Consider the following 20,175-nt stretch of genomic DNA (forward strand, 5'->3'; position numbering starts at 1 on the left):
CTGATGATATATAAAACAGTTGGTTAATTACCAAGGATTGTGAGTGGTTACCAAGAAAGCACTGACTTCTTCCAACAATACTCCCCATAACAAACCTAAAAACCCAATCTCATTATCAAGTCCTAACAAGGCCTTTTTTCTTCCCTCTAGGAAAATACTCCTCAATGATTCAGTGACACAAAAAAATCCTAAATATTTTTTCTGGGTCAAAGCTAGAAAGCCCAGCATGCCCAAGAACCAAATTTTAGACGGAAAAGTGACTGTGAAGTGCACCTACCCCTCATGATTCATGTTTGCAGCTCAGCTGCATGAGGGCTCAAGAGCACAACTACTGCTGTCAGGCTGATCTCAAGGAAAGGAGGGGTATGTACAGGACAGCTGGCCAGCAACAGATGGGAATATGCTGCTCCATCTCACACATTGGTAGACTTCCTGTTGCAGCACATGCTGTCCAGAAGGAATTCTAATTCTAATGCAGCACCGGTCTTCCAAAGGAGGCCTGGCTGAAAGCCACAGTCAAGTCCTAGAATTCAAAGAACTTCTTAAATTGCCTATCAACTCCTTAAACAGTTCAGTCATTTATAGTTCAAGTCTGTTATTTATGTTGAGAATTAATTAGTCAGTTCTTTTAGTTCTTCTTGTTTGTTTAAGGTGAAAAGTTTTATAAGCAGAACTTGATATAACTGTTGGCAGCTTAAAATTTTGCGCCCTTGAAGAAGAAAATTATTTCATTTTCTAATAACATGATAGATGCAAAAAGGTCATAATCAGTTGCAGTCACCACAAGGATTATTGCTTTAGCTCATTCTGCTCTATGGTAACATTAGATTTGACCACCAATTGACTTCTGAAATAGTTAAGCTGCATTAAAATTAGACTGTTGTTATTGCAATTTACAAGGTAATTGATTTATCTTCTATTCATTCTCTTAACTCTGTATAGACACCAAGAATTTCATTTTGCTCTTTTGATATTTCAAATTAAATATTACTTGAAAACAAAAAAGTAAAACTCATTTGAAAACTCAAGGAAACAGAAGTTAAGATACCAATTCATTCTGACCTTCTGAGTGGAAAGAAAGGAATAAATGAAACATTCATGCCACTTCTCATTATCAAGGTGTCTGGAAACAACTGTAGGGAGCTCATTCTACTATGCACACTCACTCTGACCTAACTAGACATTGTAATGTAGTCAGTGTAGTCAATGTAAAGAATTATCATCTCATCTCCTAAAAATAGATACTGTTGTGGATAATGTCATCTATACCATAAAAGACAGTATTCATTTGCAGTGTTAGATTTACACTAGGGGTTAAATTACAAGACACTAATGAAAATTAATGGAAAAGCAGGTTAAAGGGGATTACAAAATAGGATTTGGCTGAGAAATTCTGCTCTTTTTTGCATTATCAACTGTGGCACTATGTACAAAGAGTGATACAATTTCACAGGGTACAAGGAGACACCTGGAGCTCATACTTTGCAGATGATTAGAATTTCTATGCAAACAGTGCCTGTACAATTCTATATGGATACATAAGTGTTCAATAGGATATTTTTTTATTCTTTTCTCTTTTCCAAAGGCTTTCAATTAAAAATGATAACATTATTAACAGTGATGTATAAACACAGCTCTGTAGTAAATTCTTTATAAGCACACAAATTACAAATTAGAAAAATGGATATGGTCTAATATTCATTAAATACCATTTTTGTATTATGTATTCCCCTCCTTTTAAACTGAAAGATCAGTTCACAGAAATACATATACAGTCTGACATTCTGAAATGCCACCTGACTTCAAAGAATATCTGCCTAAGAACAAGAATCAATGTTTTACAGTTTCTTCCTCATTATCAAGTATTTCAGTATTCAAACTAAGAGAGCAATTTTTGTGACTACTTACACACAGTATTTTAGTACCTGAGTGTTTCTTACTAGACCCCACAGGAATATAGTTCACTCTGATGAGATCTAAAGATATTTGATGAAAAAGATCCATGACTTTGTATAATATGCTGTCCAAAAAAAAAAAAAAAAAAAAAAAAAAAGCGCGGCTTCTCTGAGTACTCACACAAAATTCATATTCAGTCAAAATGTTTACAAACATGAACCTTAAACAAATGCAGCAAGCTAGAATTGAGTTTACCTCACTCTCTAAGCCACTAACTCGTCCTGACCACAAACCAGAACATTAATATGATGTAGTTCTACTCAGAAAAAGAAGCTGAACTTGCTGAATGAAATACTGCTAGTTTTATGTTTTCTCTTTTTCTTCAACATCAGAGCCAACCCTTTCCCTTTTTATGGTCTCTCTGCTCTTAAATTTGAGACCTACAGAGCACCAACAGCTCATCAACTGTCAAATATTTTAAAATTATTATTAAAAGTTAGAATTATTCTAACCTATTATTTTCTCTAATTTCTTCGCACAGCAGATATTACTGTTATTGTTTTACATCCATGAGCTAAAATATTAATGTAAATGACTAATCATGTATCAGAGTTCCAAATCTAATGTAAAAGGACAAATACAAGTATAGATGTATAATTTCCATAATGCATGTAATTGGTGCATACAGTATATATAGGTTTTGTATCAGCAGACATTGTATACACTGATATTTTTGTGGTTACTATAATGTATTAATTATGATCTACTGTGGCTAAACATATAATATTAATTTGCTGCAGTAAAATGTAAGAATAAAAATTCAAATGGATAGCTGAAGATGGAGATAGTGGAGCATTTTATGAGTTTTAGGGATCTTTGGAACCAAATATCACAGATGGCAATGTTATCTGAGGTTAGTGACCATTTTGTCATCTCCTAGAAGCTGATTCCATCAGTTTTGTACTGTTGTGAATCACCAGATGGCACTTCTCCCTGCTCTTAAGACTTACCCTCTGAGCATGTAGGAGTTAGATCTGGGAAAAACACTTCCAGCTGACCTGAGATGCTGTTTAGATGTTGAGATCCTTACCAGTAAAGAAGCACTTGTCTTCTTTCAATCCCTCTCTTTTAACTGAATATATTCTTTCTCAAATTAGTCGCTGTAGACAAGCTATGTCTACAGATGTGGAAAAAAAGTATTAAACCTCTACACACACTTTTGTCATCATATATGGACTGCCTTGCCCAGGGACATTTTTAAAAGGATTCTTTCACATTCTCCACATGACTATATTTAAAGCTGCACTTCTAGCTTGAACAAAATAATATTGAAGAAACAAATTAAACCTGTGTTGAAAAGATTGTCCATTTCTAAGCAGCACTGTAATTTTGCAGGTTCTATTCTGATTATGCTCTTCAAATCATTTCTCTCCCTTGTTTCCATGTGCAATCCACAGGAAAAAAAAAGAAACAGAGAACTACGCAGTCATATCAAGAGCTCTCAGTGAACTACAACCATGATTCATTATCATCATATACTAATGGAATATCTCAGTGGAAACACCATAAAGCAATGTTTAAACATCAGGCAGTGATTGTTTTATAATGTCTATAACAACACTGCACACACATCTTTAACTCTTCTGCTTTCTTCTGTTACATGGGTCAAGCACAGTGCTTCCTTTTCTCAGGGACTTTGGGCAGAAGAGGCAGGCTGATTTGGATCCCCCCCCCCCTGCAATTGCTTTCCTTCTTGTAGCTGTTTAAGGGGATAGAGAGTTGTACTGGTAAATAAATTTTATTTGAAAATCTGAAAAAAACCCAGGTTTTTAGGAGTAAAGTTAAAGCAAAATGAATTTTCTTCATATTGAAACTTCACTAAGGTTGCATGCAGCATCATGAAAAGTCATTTCTTCAAGTATGATTCCTGTATGTAAGGACTTTGGGACCTCTCTCCAACTACCCTGTGAGAATACCTTTCCATTATGTCCTGGTTTTGCTAACAGTCAAGGCAATAATTTTAGTGTTGGAAAGCTATAGTACATCAGTTCTACATGAGAGTGGGACTTTGAGAAGTTGCAGCCACTGGTGAAAAACAAAATATTACTTCCTTTTAAATCTCCCAACTATTTTTTTTAGAAACAATTTATCGATAATATATCACATAGATTTATTGAGAACCGTACCATAAGCAGACGCAAATGAAAAAAATATAACGAAACATATAAAATATCCATTGGAAACATTTGAGGACTCCACTGAGGAGTTTTGTCTTTTTCGGAATTTGACCCACTTAAGTCCACAGCCTTTGCGTGTGATAAGCCCCTACAATGCTTCTGAAGTCAGAAGAGTTGTGAAGATGACAGCCAAAACCCTGGCCTCTAAGCCACCAGCCTACTCTGGTGAAATCAAAGGTAGCTTTAAACTCAGTTTTGAGCTCAGTAAACAAAGATTTAGATCTCTAAGCTTTGATAACAGAGATGACAAAAACAGCCCCAAAAATGACCAAGTTATCTTGATGAAATAAACTCAGCAAACTTCTTCAAAATTATGTATAATCAGCCATTCTAAATGCTCGTAGACTATTTGCAAAACTGTTTAGGTTCACTGGAGATTTTAGAGGGATTGTTATAAAAAAAAAAAAATTGGAAATTAATTTTGCACTTGATTCTGAGGAATCTAATAATTTTTAAGTGCCTATATCTGAAATTAGGCATAGGACACTGAGTTCTGACATTGCAAAAGACTGAAACAGAGTTACTTGTGTCAGTAAAATACACCCCCATATTATTTGTTTTAAAGCAATCCCTTAACCGTTATTATAAAAATCTCTGGTGTTGCAGAAGAACTGTCTGTGTAAGTGCTCAGTGAGGATGAATAACCTTCATTCCAACACTTGGTTTCATGCAGGGGGATTATGTTATTGCTTCCCTCCCAAATCCTTATGCAAATAAGATGTTTATCATGAAGACTTGCCTTGTAAGTAAAATTAATGTTGCATCGATAAATTAGGTGTTACTTCAAAACACACAGCATTAATTGTTCCTATCTGACCTGAGCTACACTGATCCTTCCCCTTCTTTTAAGTTTCTTTTTAGAAGACTCAACTTTGAAGTATTTATTTCCTCAGAAATTTTGTCCAGGCAGTATGAACTCAACCCATACGAACAAAATATATCCATCGTATCCACAGAGTTTGGTTAGACTGGGAATTGCCACAATTCAGTTGTCAATCCTTGCTGTAACTTCTCAGGACTCGACAGATTATAAGAATATTTCTTCTTTGAAGTGCTTCACACTGTTTTGTCAATACATGTTCGATAATCATTAAAGAGCCAACAGCAAATATTGTGCAACATGTGCTGGTGCACTGACTTGTCTTGCATTTAATTAGAGAATTAGTTTTGCATGAATTACCACAGTAATCTGAAACTACCTATTGCTACTAAATAAAGCTAAAAGGAAAGAAAAACAGCACATTACCTGGCAGAGAACTGCTGTCCAAGACAATAAGGGGAACTTGAGAGATACAGAGCCTTTGTTCAGTTTGAACATTTAAAGGCTCTTTGGAGACCTGATTGGCCGATTATCACACACGATGTTTGGACAGTTTATTTTGTGTGACCAATCACCAAACCCACAAGAATCTCAAATTACTGAGGCGCAAGAGGCTGTGGTGAAGCTCAACATCCAGAACACAATCCCACAGAAGGACATCTTTAGTTTACTAAAATTCCATCACCTGTTTAGGCTTTCTTTCACAGCTTCTTTGTCTGACATGCAGGATTTTTCCTTAACATCCTCCGTTCAGTTTCAAAATTCTATTTAGATGCTATATATAATCTTTAAAATGAGTGCTAATGTCTGGGGACACCTATACATAGTTTGTATCTAATGCTCTAGGAGTTCAGCATATATGGTAAGGCTGGTTGGGAAACTGCCTTTTATAACATACACCAAGTTAAGATCAACATTAATATTATTTTGTTCAATAACTAAAAAGTGTAATAAGAATGCTCTAAAGATCATCAGTAAAAGCTTAAAAGGAAAATTAGAGGCACTTAATGCAACTATCATGTTGAAAAAGTCCAATTTTTTCTCATTTGGACAAAATTGTCCAGCAATTAACAGTAAGTGTGCAATTAACTTAGACATTTTTAAACTGCTCAATTAACAGTGAAACTATAAAATACTGCATAAGGCTTTATAGAGTAATTAGCAACTTTGTATTAATAAGTAATGTTAGCCATGACAATATTTAAAAAGCTGTGTTTTGCTGGAGATAATGCAGAATTTGCTGTAGAGCTCCAAAAAGTATTTTCCATTATTTCTTAAATTTAAAAAAAACCCTCACTATTTTTGTATAGGGAAAAAAATTGAATCATCTGCAGAACTGATGGCAGAATGAATGTATTACAAGATAGGTTGTACCTAAGATCAGATCATACCTTCACTCAAAAACTCTGACCAAAAGGTTTTCAAAATTCACATCAAAAGCCTTTTCTTTTCAAATGCAAAATGTTCTTAACTAATTTGCTGGAAAACCAGGCAACAAGGTATGTGTGTCCTCACAATTGTTATTTTTTTAATCAGTCTCACACACCATACTTGCCTTGACCCAAAAAATGCTGGAAAAGGATGCAACTGCCTGGCCAAAAGAAACAGAAAAACATTGTGATGACTCAGGCTGGAAAATAAATCAAAACTTTCTCTTGTCCTAGATATTCACTAAGGAACTGATATTAAAGCTTCAAAGCTCTTAGAAGTGCTTTGTTTGGGAATTTCTGACAATCTCTGGGACAGATTTTCTGGGCAAACTGCTGTTACTTTCACTGCCCACCACTCTGAGTGTTTATAGGTAAGAAAGCGATTCTCAAAATAAATTTGTTAATTTATCTGAAAATAATGATGCTAATGATGATCTGCATTTCTAGGACATGTGGCAATCTCACATGAGAAGTGAAACAAGGTCCAGAATTACTGGAAGCTAACCCAATAGGAGACCTGCTTGAAGAAAAAGACCAGCCTAATCATGAGAAAGTATTATCATTTAATTGATCTCTGTATTGTTGGAATCTTTAATTTTAATCTGAAACAGTTCTTTAGGGAAGAATGAAACACGCTGTAGATAATACATGGCAGTGATTGGCATTAGAGGCTCACCTATCTGTGAGGAGGATACTTGCAAGGGTTGCTCATCTCAGCAGTGAGGACAACAGCAGGAAGGGAGCGTGTCTGCCGACACAAGCACACAAGAAGAGGGCAACAAAGGAAATAAACACGGGTTGCTGAACTCTGACGAAGACCCTGCAGTGACAACAATACCACACTTCCTATAATTGGAATGAAGTAGGAAGGGGGGCATTGTTATTGCTGGACACCTTCTGTTACATTTTGACAACCCGTGTTTGGTCCCGGGGACAGCTCCTCGCTTGTGTCAGCAGAGCTGCTCTCCCCCACTGCGCCCGTCGGTGGCAAGCCCTTCCTGCCACAGGATCCCCATCCCGCCCCGGCGGGGGAAGAGAAAATCACCGCTGCCCGAGATCTCTGGGCCCGTGAGAAACAGTCAGAAAGATGCATTAACAGCAGGTGCCACTGCAATGTCACCAGGGATGCTGAGCACAAAGCCCACATGAGCAAGCACAGCACAGCACCAACCTGGCATCACGGTGGGGGACCACAGCTGCCTTTTGTCCACTGACTTCAGAGAGCAGCGAGGACTGACATCTGTGCCTATCCTGTGGCTGAGCTTTTTAAATTCAGAGCAGGAGGCTGAAGGTCATCACTAACACTAAAGTTCACTTTTAAGTGACAGAGCTAATTGGCATGGGCATGCCAGTGGCAGACAGCTGGCCTGCAGCCCACTGTCAGCTTGAACTTGACAAAACCAAAAGCTAATACAGTCTTGGACTGTTGTCTATATAAAAACATATCATTATCAAGAGGGCTATTACTCAACTCACCATGAGCCTGTATCTGGCAGTGTATTTTGTGAATAGTAATGGCAGGGGTGTTTTACATATAATGTGAATCTAGCTACTTGAGATACTCCTCTGAGAAGGGTGCCTAGACCCGGCTCAGTTATTCTACCTTGCTGCCCCTTCACACATAGGCACATATCAAATATGGAAGAGAGCCAGATACCAAAATGAGAATTTGAGATCATAAGATTAAAATGTTAAAATTGAAGTAAACTCACCACAACTATTTAGTCTGGCTGCTGATGTGAACTTCAGCTCAGGTATTCTACACACTAACATCTGCTTAACTATTTATTTTTAGTAATAGATAGTTGAAAAGCAATAATCTTTGCTGCATATATTTGAGTGCTATGATTAATACTGCAGCACAATTCTTCCTTCTGTCTCAATCCAAGCCTTCTTGAAAGAATGCCCCATGTTAGCAGTGGCAATAATACCTACAGCTATGTAGCAGCTTGTTCCAATAATGGATATTTGGTCACAAATTATTTTATTTAGGTGTGAATTTTTACCTTTTTTTTTTTTTTTTTTTTATAATTCCCTGAAAGATCTAAGGTACTGGGTGACAATCTTCTTTTCTCCTACTAGTATATACTCTAGATTTACACATTTTTGAGACGTTTTAAGCTTATGATACAGATCTGCAAGATATTCTTTGACTTACATATAACTTGACTTTTTTCTCATTTAATGGAGCAATCCATCACAACTATGTTTTGACATTAAGAGTGCTGACATCTGCATGTGATCTGGATTTGTAGGTTTCGCTTATAATCAGTGGGCAGAAACGAAGTTCTGGGACACCTCTCCTTGACCTGTTTTAGACATGTAAGCTATAACAAAATGATATGTGGTCTACAAGTGCCTTATTTCTCCATTATTTAAAGTACATCTGGAAAAGTTGTTCAATTATAGACGCATAAGCTACTGAAGCCAGTCCTATATATAACGTTGTAATACAGTTTCTTGGTATTGCAGAGGACTGAAAATAATCACCCAGTCCTTTCTTCCAGTTCACTGTTTTTTAAATCTTAAGTGTTTTGGGGGAGGTAGGACAAGGGTTATTCTGTTGGCTTATTTAGTTCTTACGAAATAAGAAAGTGAAAAGTGTATGCTCTAGATTCTAAAAATGTTCTTTCCATCTTCATTGAAACTGATCCACAGCTTAACAGCATGATGTCGAAATCTGAAATTCTGCAATCTTTTCTGTAGTGTTGAGAAAAATAGGTCCAGTTTAGCGGATTATTGCATCTCTGAAAAGCATGTGCTGCAAGACCCATATTTTGTCTCTGTGTTTGCAAAATTTGCAATTCAGGACTGTTGCATCACAAACATTTTTGTGGTTGTCATGGCTTCATAGAAGAAAATTTATGGAAGGTGCAGACAAATTATCTTGTGCTTTGCATACTGTAGACAATTACCTTTTTTGAAAGTAAATCTTCAGGTCAAGTCTCATGCAAAAAAACATAAGAAAGAAAATCACTTCCATGATAAACAAAACAGTGACAAATTTCATATGTGCAATTTTAATTGACAATTTACTCAATTAAGTAACTGGATAAACAACTCAATTAAAACTTGAAACAATGTTAAGTGCCTTACAGAACAACACAGAGGACAGCTTACCTTATGTAAAGGCTGGAGACTTGCCCAGACCCACAGAATTGGAGGCATCATTTTTAGAGCCAATTTTTGACTGCACTGATTAAAATTGCTAACAAGACATCAATTTTTATGTTGCATACATACTTTGTCTCATATTTTTGTGAAATTTTGTGAGCTTGTATTTCATAATATCTGAAAATGTGACATTCTATAGTACTATAAAAGTACCTGATATTAAATACAATTTCTTCCAAATGTGAAATGGAGGCAGCAGAATAGATTTGATTCAGGCAACAAACTAGCTAGGGCTGTCTCTGATGATGTAGATACCAAATGTGCATCAGGGACTGCTTAACTAAACTTAAAAAAACAGTAACAGTTTGCCCAAGGTACTGCCAAATATTTTTGAATAAGCTCAAGAATTCCATAGCAGATCCCTCTGCAGAACAACAACAACAAAAACAGAAGGCAATTTAAATTTAAAAACTACTCTCTGTGAATTATTTGAAAAGTATTATAAGGCAGCGTGAAGTTTTGTTGGCTTTGACAACTGCAGATACACAAGAGCTTGAGTAATTAGACATGCCATAGGGTGTGCCAGTACACAAGTTTGAGTGTGTTAGGTATGAAGGAAATACAAATCTGAAAGGTATGTTGTGCATCACATTGCCCAACATCCCAGCTTTTGGACTGCTTCTTCTCTGTTTCTGTGTAAGCATTCTTTATCAGTGGATAGGCCAAAGGATATTAAGGGGTGAATGGAGAATACCATCAGGACACGCATGGAGAACAGCAGATCAAGACCTGCTGTAGCTGGGCAATGTGAAACACAGATTTTCTCATCCTCCAACATGGCAGTAACTCTCACCTCTTGTACAGCACCCTTTAGAATGAGCCAGACACACTGATGAGTTAAAAACCACCTGTGCACAAGTCACAAACACAGAGGTCAAAGACAAGGATCACTGGTTTCCTTCTCACCAACCCCTACATTAACACTCACTGCAATGGTACTGTAATGAAAACATGCTCCCCCACCAGCCCCTTAGTCTTCAAGCCCTCTCCAGCCTTCTCCACCTGCAGACACTGCTTCAGACTGCTCCACAGATTGCCCACTGCCCTCCCTCCAATCCTCCTCCCTAATCCCCCAGTTTCACCCAGCTGTCTCACTCCTACTTGCTCTAATAGTTCTAGTAACTCAAAAACATGCCAGCATACAAAGTCCAAGGAAAGGAAAAGCTACTCTACAAATGACTTACAGCTTCTTCATCAAAAAATCAAAATTTTAGGTTTCCCCTGGTTCCTTGATTTCCCTTCAGTTGTTCTCACTATCCTGTATTTAAATGTCTCTGTATGAATGCATAGATAATCATACATGAAATAAAAGAATGCAACATCTTAGAAGTTACTTTTAAGGCCACTTTGTCAGGGTGGAGTTTAGCTGTGATTATTTGAATATCTTTCTGCCTTAAATAAGGAAGTATAAACTTAGTCACTAACAATCTTACTTTTTTTAAAACACTGCAGTAGCTCATGAAAACCAAATATGTTCAAGTCATTAATATATGATGGTAATTTTCCTCTTTGGCTCAGATCACTTTAGATGCTTATAAGAAATCCATTTTTCTGTCTTTTACAAATTATTTGTGGGCGAGTGTATTTTTTAGAGTATAAAATCTTTTTCTAGTCAGATCAGATAACGTATGTGAGCCCAATTCAGTGGAACTGAGTGTGTATATAAGACTAAGTATTAGAAACTAAAGGCTGTTTTTCAGAGGGGAGAGGAAGCTGTGAGAACACTGCAAAATACAAGTGAAAAGGATAATAAGCTTGAGTGCAATAGTATTATTGCCTTTACCAGTATCTTAATTTTTAATTGTATACACCTTTTGAAAGCCTGGACCTCTTACTTTTAATTTTTAATCTTTGTCATTGTGCTATTATAGTATTAAGCAAAAAATACTTGTTTCTCACTGTAAGAAAACACAAGATGTTCTCCAGCTTGAAAGTTTCCTATTTATGTACATATATAAAAGTTGCTAAATATGTACTATATTTGTTGAAGGTTCACTCATATTTTCATCTGTATCTGGACCATGATTAAGAGAGGCATTTAAAACAAGCAGTAAGTGTAGGTATATGCTATAGTGGGAAAAAGACAGTTGTATTTGGGTATGTATTACTTAAACAGACAAGCATAGTGATAAAAATATTCATCAATTCATAAAGTAATTTGGTGTAAAGACAAGAAGGAGATACAACCCAAACTGATTAAAGAGTGTAGAATAATGTATTTCTACTTCGCCTTGAAGGGCAGCTATGTTGGCAGAAGTTTTCACCCCTGTAGGATCAGCTCCTGACTGTAACATCTACAAAGCTAAAGCAGGTTGGTTTTTTGGTTTTGTTTTTGGTTTTTTTTACAGGTAAAATTCCACACAAATCCTGCCAGAAGACAGCAACATTTTATGCAATTCCAGGCAGGCCTGAACACTGCAACAACAGAGCACCATTCCTTTACAGCTCACTTTTCCTTTTTGCACTCTGGATTAGTTACTGTCCTCCAAGCCATTCTGAGTAGGTCTATTTGAGATAAATAAAACATTTTTAACTGCCACAGGTGAAAGATGCAGGTCACTGTACAGTTTCACTGTAGCTCCACAGCAGCCGGTTATTTCAGAGATGGTAACCTTAGCAGTAACACAAACCATCTCCCAAAGGCCAGCCCAATGTCTGCAGCAGAACTGTTCCATCTATTATGCTGCTGCATTTTAAGATTGAAATTAAAGGCAGTGCTTTGACAGCCTCCACTTTGAGGCACAGTGCTACCACGGCTTTCCTCAAAAGCAGAGCAGTGCTTTGCTGGACTGCCCAAGAATTGAAGCCCAGTAGCCTGATAATTTATATCATGTACCCTTCCTCCCTTTTTCCTCTGCCTCCAAGACCTTGTGTCTGGAGGAATCACTGCAACATCCTCTGGATATTATCAGTTCTGTGAAAGATAAAAAAAATGGTTAGAAACCATCTTGGATATGCTTTTCTCTCTTTAGGACAAGAGTCTCTCATGATTCCTGTTTGCAGCAGAAAGTAGGCAGCCCATTTCTATCCTCAGCAGTGCCCAGATAAGCAGTTCTACCAAACAAAGAAACAAATAGGGATTCCCTCTGTCAAAATCACAGAAGCAGAATAAAGTGTGCCTGGGAGCATGAGTTCAACCAAATATAAAAGGTTCTGTGCTCAGTGGCATTCAGTTAAATAAATCAGGTCCAAACTTTTAGGAACAAAAACACAAACCATTCCCTTCTCTATGGGGTAACAGAAACAAACACATCAAGTCAATGAATGCAGCAGGGATTGACCAAACAGTTCAAACTCCCCTTTGGAGCAGTGTGAACAGCTATGAAGCAAACAGCCTTTGCCTCTTGGCACGGGAAAACAGAGCCTGCTCTGCTTTGGTTGGGTGACTAAAAACTTCCTTGATCACCGAAGTCCTTCATTCTAAAATGAAGAGTTAAACTTACTATTAAATGCTGACTAAAGATTCATCCATTCAGTTCTGACAGTTCACATGCCAAGTCTGGCACCGAAATGTCTCCTCCAAGCATTTGATTCTGTTGTTTTCATAGCTGGTCCAAATTCTGCTTCTCCTCACACTCCTGTACTGCCAACATTACCCATTAGTAGCCACTACTCCTTCCATGCACCTGGTAATAGAACTGTTCCAAAGAGATCAAATGGATCATCTGGAAAATACATACACATGTCTATATGATATTTATGGCTGCTTACTACGGGCTGTAAATACCATACTGCAACACTAGAACTTCCCAAAACATCAAAAATATAATTGCACTCTTCAAGGACTTTCTTCATTTCCCCACTTCACCTCCTAGTATGCACCATATATTGCATATATTGTCCTATTTTCATATCACCTTACTGGTATATATATATACAATTATTACTATAGGAAAACTAGCTACTCACTTATGTGTATTCAGCTCCCACATTGAGAAGTAAGTGCTTCCTTCAGACTATACCAGAATGCAAGATTCTCTGCATATAAAAAAGCTGTAACTGCTGTTCAAAGTACTTATAGAACAGGGTGCTCAGCATACAGTTATAACTTCTGTTTTCATCCAGTACATGTTCGTTAGTAGAGGGGATTGATTTAAAAGTGGGATTTAATCTTCAGTTGTTAAGAGAGAACAGCCTATTTAACCAGGATCCACTAACACAGAAATTAGTGAGCCTAATTTAGGTGGCTAATTTAGGTATCACAAGAGTATAGTCATACAGTAAAAAATTATTGTATTTATACATCTAGGATAAAATTGGTAAATGGGGGACAAGAAAAAAGAATAAGGAAGAAATTCGTAACTGCCTTATTAAAGTTAAAAACCTATCCTGGATATGTAATAAAACATATAATAAAACATATAATTCAGTGCAATTCAACTATCAACTTAAGTCTAATAATTCCAAGTAAGCTTGGATATGACAACTACTACAGCTTTGCTAATTTTTCAGGATATACATACAAGAAAAAAAAAAATCATGGCATCATAGCTTCACATTTTCATTGAGAACAATACAATTTAAGTCACCACATTACATATGGTGTACAATATTTCAGCAATGCTGACGTGTATCCAGAACTGCAAGTTCATTACCCAATTAAGCAACAACACCTTGTTTCATTAACACCTGTCTTCAAAAGAAGAATCTATTTTTATTGTGGAAAGGACAGGCTTTTGTATCCTATACCAACAAAACCCATCCTATGGCCTGCAATTAGAGTAAAAAAATCTTAAAAGCAAAGGCCTCAATATTCCCTCTATTCCTTTCAAAAAAAAAAAAAAAAAAAAAAAAAAAAAAAGGAAAGGAAAGAGAAAGAAAAAGAAAAAGAAAAAGAAAAAGTTAAAAAAGAAGTTAAAAAATCAGAAGACAACTAAATCCTTCTCTAACTGGAAACATGACATGTTATTCCACTTCTGCTAGGTTGAAGATATCTGCCTCTGTGAAACTGCTCAAAACACTATTTCCTCAGGTTAATGTTCTCCCATCTACTCTGTTTTAACCTTCTAATGTGTCATTCTTCTAGGGCTACATTTTTTCTGTACCCTAATAATGAGCCTTGAAAGGCAGAATTAAAAAACATAATAATTAAGAGTGTAAACATTTGTAACTCTAAATATAAAAATAGCATGGTAAAGCATCAGTACTGGTAACTATGGAGAAGCATCATCTGTATCATATGAAGAGTGTCCTACAAGTGACAATTACAAGTTTTAGTGTGGAAATTCCAGTAGGCTGAGGATGAGCAGAGTAGAATACTAACTTGCTACTGCATCTTGGTTTTCATGCTTGGTTTTCATTTCTAATATATGGGGAGAAAGACAAAGTTCTCACCAAAATAAAGACAGGAATGGCAGAGAAGATGGACACATTAAAGAACTTATTTGGAAATAGGGACATAATTTTGGTAATCATTATGAGAAATAATTTCCATTTAACCTAATCAGGCAAGTCAAAGCAAGTGATCAAAAAGACTAAATAATGGAGTCTTAAGAAGCTGTCAGATGTCTCTCCAGCCATTACTTGGTGTAAATCATGAGTCATCCCTTATAACCCAGTAGAACTACACCACAGGAAGGGTGCTCAATCTCCCTGGTGGACCTGGAGTCACAGAAGAAGAGGAAATGCCAATCAAGCAACACTGACATATTGATTGACTGAGAGAAATCACCATGGTGCTTTTAGGTGTCACTTAAAAATGCCCTTCCTGGATTTGTCCACCTCACATGAGCTTGGCTCTTATATTCACTAGCTTAAAAACCACTTTCATTACTTTCATAGAGCTAAAAGTGAAACAGACCACAGGCCATGCAAGGCACTCATAATGTTCTAGTGTTGCTAGGTATGAATGAGGAAATAAACTAAATTGAAGTAATGCACCCCTATTTCCAGCATAACTACAACAAAACAGCTCTTTTTCAATAACTACATAAGAAACACATAAGAAAAAAACCCTACCTTATGCCTCTAGCCAACATAATTATACCTGAACAAGAAGAAGAAAACCGGTTCTCTTTTTTCCTATTCTTCACAAATATAAAGCATACTTTATGCTCTGTAAATACAGGCTATTATGGCATATTCTTTTCTACCTATTTTCTTTATATATACAACCCAGAGGTCCAAAAATACAAAAGCTTTTTTCATTCCTTGCTAAAATATGTTGTTGTGGTTTCTAATCATGTGCTATTGAGTCCCCTGATTCGCCTTTTGTAGTGTTGGTGAGAAAGGAAAGAGGCTGCCTAATGGAAGATAAGGAGTTAGGATCCCTGTGTGATAAAATGAGTAGAGATCTCACAAATTCCTCGAGGTAGAAAGGAATCCTTTAGTTTAGCACTATGCACAAATTATTGCAAAGATGCACATTCTAAAAAGGGGCTGGTAATAGGATGATAGGCCCATTGCCACCTTCAGCCTCCAGCAGTGATTTCCTTCCATAGTCTATTCAGCTCTCTCCACCTGCTCCCAGATGCAACCCCCTTGCTCAGGCTGCTTGAATCTTTGTCCTAGGCACACTGTCTCTGAAAACAGTCTTCAGTTCTAGTTTGCAGTAGACATCTCAACAGCTTTCATTTCTACCAACAGCAGGAGGCACAGCTGACAACACAGGGTCTGCTAACCAGATTCAGACCCAAATCCATCCTCGGCAGAGCATGCAAAAGCAATGAAATTCTAGAAAAGATCTGTTCAGTGGAATGGATACTCAGCAAAGGCTGAATTATCAAGGAATTTAGCACATAAAATTCCAACTGTTAAGAAATCAGACACTTAGATTACCAAGAGGAGTTTACTTGCATCAAGCTGATCTTTTCTTGGAGTCTTTTGTGAACCTGCCCTGAAGGCCAAAAATGTAAACTATAGGAGTTCAACCTAGTAATGATAACTCCTATGGCATTTTAATTCAATAACACAGGTAACTGCTGAAATATCCCATATTTTTTGGTTCCAATTTCCATCTCTCAATCAGGCCAGCAAGAAAAGCAGCTATGTCTCTCAGAAGCCAAATTATTAAAGCTGGTATTTTGAACAGTCTATTATCACTTCAAAGCTTCTCATCTTCACGACCAAGTACTTATATTGTTATCCCAGAGATTTTAAAAGAATACCACACAAACCTAATTTCTAATGGTTTAAAAAAACACTCTAATACAATTAATTGCGAAAGCTTATGCTGGAAGTGCGCATATGCTCATTTCTTTGTCTGAAATACTCACCAACTACACTGGAAGAGGAACTATGTTAAAAAAAATCAAGTACGCATTTTGCATATATGCTATCGCCATTTTTGTCAGCACAAAAATGGGGATTTCTTTTTGGTTGTTTTCTTTACATGCTTTTAGTATTTCAAAATAAGTACTTATTCTCAGTATTTCTTGATTTCAGAACACACAAACTGAAAAGTAAAGCTCTGAAGGTGACACTATGAGGTTAAAACTCACACAAAACTCACAGACAAAGTGAGATTTTATCTCTTTTTTTGTCTCTTTTTTGCTTGTACCATAGACTCCAGGAATGTTGAAGTGCTGAGAGGCAAGTATGAATGTTAAACCTTAATTAACCTATTTCTATGGGAAAAAAAGAAATCTATCTTTTGGGATGATGTACTGCTGTTTTGTGACTGATTTTACTAATTTCAATTAAAACAGTAGACCATGTGGAAGAGGCAATGCGCCTCATTGCACTGTCATTACCACCACTGCAGTGACAGAAATACTGAAGTTCTTTGATGCCAAGCACATTTTGAGCACCATTACAACTCTTTGTTGTATGTGCTATCCCTAGGTGCCAAACTCGGGAGTGTTGCCAACAGTTTGCTAATCCTGAGGCCACATGATGGAAAGGCACTACACAATGGTCATGCCTGAAGCTGCAGCAGGAGTCTGCTTGCAGGTATGGGAAGATGAACTACTCTGAAGCAGCAGAACTTTTAAAAATATATAAATAAGAAAAGCTATGAAACACAGTCGTTCTGAGTCTTCTGCGCAATGTGCTTTTTGAACCTTCATCATCACCTACGTGAGTCTTCCACAGGAAAACCTTGAAGAAAGATAAAAGTGAAATAACTACCAAGCTTGCTGTCAAAACAACTGGAAAGTTATTTGGGAAAATACAAATATTCACGCTGAAAGAAAACAAACACTTTTTAAACAATCTTGCATGTTTGGGCAACTCCAGTCTGTGGAGTTTTATGCTTTGACTGGTTTTTGCAGAGTTTGATACTGTCTTTATCCTTCATAGTAACCATAAGAAAAAAAATGTCAAATTCACATATTTTAAATAGTCCAAGTTCTACAATGTTTGGACATCCTGTCATTTGTTGACAGGTGACTTAAAAGTACAAGTTTCCTACAGTCTAAAGTTCATAGCAAATTTAATGTGAGTTACACTATTATTCAAAGAACTGCTTTCTTGTTGGGTAGAACTGAAACATATTCGATAGCTAACATTCAATAAACATGACACCAACTTGAAAGAAAATGCATCAGCACTAAATAAAAAAAACAACCTAGCTTAAGTTTGTTCTCTAGTGCTTCCTCCCTTTATGAATTAACATTAATTCAATTTCTTAAGATCTTAAGTCTTACAGCTACAAAGGAAAAGAGTATATTGTGATAAGGCTCAATTCTTTCCCTTATTTTCTTCCTTCATTTTTGGGAACCTTTTAAAGTGGCCTAGTCATGTTAATATCCTTTTGGAAATACTTATTTATTTTTATCAGCTCTTAATGGAAACCTCTTCATTTATATCAAGCTCTTTGTATCAGTGTTGTAAGACAGAAAAGCACTGCATCCCAAAAATTAAAAAAATATTAGTATGGAACTTGAAGCTTGACCTTGAAAACGTACAAATAGAGGAACTACTTAAAAACAACACATAAACCAAAACTGAGATCTACAAAAGGAGCTAATGATGATGAATCTGCCTCCTCACCACCACCACCACCCATCTTCCCCCCTTCAAAATATTATGAATTAAAAATCTTAAGAATGCAAAGATAAAAACAGAGCAATAAAGACTGTGATTCTTTCTAGTTCATCAGCCACTGTGACATAGTTAGATAACCTTTGCTCTTCAATAAGAGTTTAATAAGATTTTGATTGCTTGACCCTAAGACCAAGAAATATAAAAAATATTGGAGAGATTGTAAAGCCAAATAGAGCTCTGCAGTCAGTTTGTCCAACATCTACCCCTTACGTCATGGAATAATGTCTCCTTACTCCTGTAGCCAAATTACTTTTGTTCAAATACTGAAAAACTTTCTTCAAATGTTCCAAGATTCACAGTAAAATTAGAGAAGTTGGCCCAACAGATCACAAATACATGCAAGTCAAGGAATGCAGGTCTGGACTGAGATACGTATGTGAGACTCAGCCAGTTCCTCATATTCATTTGACACATAAAACAGTTGGTCAATGACATCATATTTTCCTATCTAACCTCCTCCTTGGTGCTGTGCAAACATTATGCCATATATATATTACACAAACAGACACAGAAACTGGTACCATTCTCTATCAATGGTTTATAGCTATGACCTTACCATTTTAATAAAACTCAAAAGACAATTACATTTTTGCAATTATACCAACCTTGAAACATAAAATTCATTTAACAATACAGATTATTTGCCTGGCCCAAGAACCTTCTTCTTGATTCTCACACTAGAAAACTGACAGCTTAAATTCTGGCAAATGGTGTTAAGAGATACAATTTAATGAGAACTATATTCAGACACCATCCTTGCTAAAGCAAACTTCTCCTCAAGAAAAATGCAACTCTTCAAAAGCATTACGTGATTCTGCAACGGGAAATAAAATCAAGTAAGTCATAGCCTCTTTCCTTGAAATAAAATGGGTCCAATAATAACCCTATTTACTAGAAATAAAGCCACCTCCTCATTGCAAAAAGAGGACAAGATAATTTACATAAGAAAAAAAGGATACCAGAGAGGACTTTTTTCCTAAAATAGAGAAAAAAGAAAAGCACTGAGTGCCAGGAAAAAAAAATATCAAGAAATAGAAGTATGATGTAGTGAACCACATCCCAGAAAGAAGAGTAATGCAAGAAAAACACTTCTAAAAAACACCAGCTCGTGATTGAAAAAATGTTTCTTTCTCTCCTTTAACTTGCCTGTCCATGAATTTAGGCTGCCCAAAGATCTCCTGCCCTGATAAAACTTGGATTGTAGAATAAGAATTCTGCCATAGCAAGAGCTGAGTGAGCTTAAATATATATACACTACAGAGAAATGACAGATGAAATTAGGTTAAAGAGCTGGAAGGAAACTTTAAAAATATACTATTAACAATCCATTTATTTACAATGAAAATTGCTGAGAAAGAATTCCTTCACTCCTTACTGCAGCTGCAGATCTACAATATTTAACTATACTCCAGGGATGTTTTTTTGATATTTCCTTCTGTAATATTTCAAAGTCTCCCCCATACATATAAAATACCTGTTCAGATCAGTGTATCACTACACAATCCAAAGAGTTTTCCTATCTGTAAAATGTGTTCATTTGGTTTTCCACCATCCATAAAGACCTTCCATGAAGACCACAGTTCATATTTAGGCTATTCTACACCTCCATAGTATAAAAAAAATCAGGTTTTCT

At 36.4% G+C, this 20,175-nt stretch overlaps 1 protein-coding gene across 1 annotated transcript in view; it reads right to left on the minus strand.

Moving 5' to 3' along the window:
* Window positions 1-20,175, minus strand: part of SLC16A7 (solute carrier family 16 member 7) — an 81,080-nt gene that overhangs the window by 58,796 nt on the left and 2,109 nt on the right. The gene's annotated exons all lie outside the window — the stretch shown is intronic.

This window comes from Prinia subflava, chromosome 4, assembly GCF_021018805.1.
Source record: "Prinia subflava isolate CZ2003 ecotype Zambia chromosome 4, Cam_Psub_1.2, whole genome shotgun sequence".
NCBI lineage: Eukaryota > Metazoa > Chordata > Aves > Passeriformes > Cisticolidae > Prinia > Prinia subflava.